We start from the raw sequence: 3,972 nt of genomic DNA, 5'->3' as shown, positions 1-3,972 counted from the left end.
TAAGATCTCTACATATCACTGGGCACAGTGGCTCACGCCTGTAATCCCAGCACTTTGGGAGGCTGAGGTAGGTGGATCACTTGAGGTCAGGAGTTCATGACCAACCTGGACAACATGGTGAAACTCCATCTCTACTGAAATACAAAAAATTAGCCAGGCATGGTGGTGCGTGCCTGTAGCCTCAGCTACTCAGGAGGCTGAGGCAGGGGGATCACTTGAACCCAGGAGGCAGAGATTGCAGTGAGCTGAGATCGCGCCACTGCACTCCAACCTGGCAACAGAGCAAGACTCCATCAAAAACAAACAAACAAACAAACAAAAACCAAAACCAAAAACAAAACTACATATCCAAATATATAATATTTCTGAGAGGAATAATAGAAAACCTAAATAAATGGAGAGCTACACCAAATTCATGGCTAGAAAGACTTACTAATGGAAACATGTCAAGTCTTCCCAAATTCATGTATAGATTCAATACAGTCCAGTACAAATTTCATCATTTTTGGGTAAAAATTGACATGCTGATTTCAAATTTACATGTAATTTCAAAAGGTCAAAAATAGCCAAGAGAATCTTAAAGAAGAACAAGACTAGAAAGCCTCTACCTGCTAGATATCCCATCTTATTATTAAGATAAAATAATTGTTAGAATAAAATGGTATCGCTTTGGCTCCAAGACTGACAAATAGATCAATGGAAAAGAATAGTGTCCAGAAAAAGACCCACACATATGTAGTCACTTGATTTGTGACAAAGCTAATATTACAGCACAGGGAGGAAAGGGTGATTTTGTCAATAAACTGTGCTGTACCAGTTAGATATTTATAGGGATGACAGTGTGTCTGTACTCCTACCTTACATGTACCCAGACGTCAAGTTTACATAGATTTTATACTTAGGGAAAACAATACAGCTTCTAGAAAATAATGTAAGATAATGTGTTCTTGAGGTAGGCAAAGAGTTTTTAAACTGGACAAAAATCACTGATACTAAAGAAAAAGATTGTTTAATTGTATCTTGTTAACACTGAGAATTTCTCTTAATAAAAAGTCAATATTAAGAGAGTAAAAAGGCAAGCTACTCAATGGCAAAATATTATATATATGTGTATATATATATATGTAAATATACACATACACACATATAAAACACAGGATTTGTACCCAGAATATATAAAGAATCCATGTACAACCCCTCAAAAATTGACCAAAATTTTGACCAGACTTTTTATAAAGTAGGATATATAAATGAGTAATAAACATAAAAGAGCAACTCAACATCATTAGCAAAGAAGTTCAGATGAAGACAATAATAAGATGTAATTCCATATCTTTTAAAGTGGTTAAACTTTTTAACGGTAGAGGATATGGAGTTACTGGATATTTCATTTGCTACTGATGGGGGTATAAATTGGGGCTACTATTTACTGTTGGGCTTTATATAATAAAGCTAAACATATCCATACCCTATGACCTGGCAAAGTATACACTTTTAGGTGTAGACCCAGTAGGAAATGTGTGTGTGTGTGTATGGTAAATATATATATTTAACAAAAGACTTGTATGACAACATTTATAGCAGCATGATTTATAATAGCACCAAACTACAATCAACTTTATTATCCATCAAAAGCAAAATGTGTACAAATTGTAGTATACTCATACAACGGAATAATAATATTTCAATGAAAATGAACAAAGTACTGCCACACAACAATTTTTTTTTGTTGTTGTTGTTGTTTTGAGACAGAGTCTAAGTCTGTTGCCCAGGCGGGAGTGCAATGGCACGAAATCAGCTCACTGCAACCTCCACCTCCCGGGTTCAAGCAATTCTCCTGCCTCAGCCTCCTGAGTACCTGGGATTACAGGCGACTGCCACCACACCTGGCTAATTTTTGTATTTTTAGTAGAGATGGGGTTTCGCCATTTTGGCCAGGCTGGTTTTGAACTTCTGACCTCAGGTGATCTGCCCACCTTGGCCTCCCAAAGTGCTCGGATTACAGGCATGAGCCACTGTGCCAGGCCAACTTGGACAATCTAAATGATAATAATGTTGATTTGGCCAAGCATGGCGGCTCATGGCACTTTGGGAGGCCAGGTGGTTGAATTGCTTGAGCTCAGGAGTTTGAGACCAGCCTGGGCGATGTAGTGAGACCTTGTCTCTATGAAAAATTAAAAAATTTAGTTGGATGTGATGGCATGCACCCATAGTTCCAGCCACTTGGGAAACTGAGGTGGGAAGTTCACTTGAGCCTGGGAGGTCAATGGTGCGGTGAGCAGTGATCATGCTACTGCATTCCTGCCCGGGTGAGTGAGTGAGACCTTGTCTCAAAACAAAAACAAAAACAAATATAATGTTGATCTAAAGCAAGATACACAAAAGAACATATTATATTATTTCACTTATATAAAATTCAAAAAATAGGCAAAACTGCCTTATACTATTAGAACATCAGACAGTAGTTATGTTATGGGATCTTTGGGTTGTCGATTTTCTTCCTAGAAACCTCTGTGACCAGTGGCACCTTTGTTCAAGTTCTTGTCCTGTGTCCAGGAAGAATGAGGTACACAGACAAGAGAAGGATGAACAAGGTGAAGATAAGCTTTATTAAGTGTTAGAACAGCTCAGAGGAAACCCTCAGTGGGTGTCTCCTCTCTGCAGGTCCTCCTGTCAAGTGTTCAGTTCTCAGCATAGAGGAGACCCTGGAGAGGGTAGCTCCTCTCTGCCCACTGGTTGTCCCATCATCTGCTGCTCTCAGCAGAGAGGAGGCCCTGGAGAGGGTGGCTCTTCTCTGCAGGCAGGTTGTTTTCAGGTCTGTGCAGTCCTCTCAAACTGTCAGCAGATGGTAGCTCTTCTCTGCAACTGGTCATCCCCTCATCTCTGTCCTCTGCATCCTCTATCCTGCTCTGGCCATCCTCTCTAGTCCTGTGGCTAAGCCCCCGGCTTTTATGGATCTCATAGGGTAAGAAGTGCATGCAGATTGGTCCATGGGTGGCCATAGGCAGCAGGGAGTCCCTGCTCTGGTGTGTGGGACTGGTGACCTGGCTCTCAGCCTTCAGGCCCTCCATGACCTGAAGGTGGTGCCTTACTGGGGACCCCACCCCCTTCTGCCCAGCAAACTCTCTGACTCCTGCTGCCATTCGTGGCCCAGGTATTCGGCCCAACCCCACTTGGAGAGATCTGAGCAGGTGCTGGGAGAGGAGAGAGGTCAGGCAGTGGGAGCAGACACTCCTGAGCCTGCAGGGATTGTGGGGAGGGGGGCTTCCTGGCCACCAGAGGGTGCAGGCTGCAGAGATACCCAGGTCCTGTGTCTGGGAGGGTGGCCACAGCTGCACCTGGGAGCTCCCACCCTGCCAACTCGGGGATCCTGCTTGTTCCCAACTCCTGCCTACTCCGTGCAGTTGGGCCCAGGTCTGCAGCTGTTGGTCGTGGGGGCTGCAGCTGCACCCGGGAGGGCAGATCCTGCCTGCTCCTGGCCTCCTCCAAGAGCATAGGGAGGCTCAGATACACAGCCATAGTTTGGGCAGCTGTAGCCCTGCCCAGGAGGGCGGGGCTTCTACCTGCTCCATAGAGCATGAGGCCTGGGTCCACAGCCGCAGTTTGCGGGGCTGCAGTGGCACCTGGGTAGCTCCCACCCCAACTCAGAAAGTGCAGGCCTCCCACCAGCTCCAAGGAGTGCCCAGCTCCAGGGGTGCCTCACTGCTGCAGCTGGTGTGATGGTAGCAGCCGCTGCCATCAGTTATGTTTGAGAGGAGTAGTACTGGGTAGGAATGCAATGGAGATTTCTGAGCTGGTGGTAATCATGTCTTCAAATGGGCTAGGGTTACATGGGCAGGCTCACTTTTTTTGTTTGTTTTGTTTTGTTTTGTTTTGTGTTTTGAGAAAGAGTCTTGCTCTGTGTCTCAGGCTGGAGTGCAGTGGTGCAATCTTGGCCCACTGCAACCTCCACTTCCTGCCTTCAAGTGATTC

Source organism: Macaca nemestrina, chromosome 9 (genome assembly GCF_043159975.1).
Source record: "Macaca nemestrina isolate mMacNem1 chromosome 9, mMacNem.hap1, whole genome shotgun sequence".
Classification (NCBI taxonomy): domain Eukaryota; kingdom Metazoa; phylum Chordata; class Mammalia; order Primates; family Cercopithecidae; genus Macaca; species Macaca nemestrina.
This window is presented reverse-complemented; position numbering follows the sequence as displayed.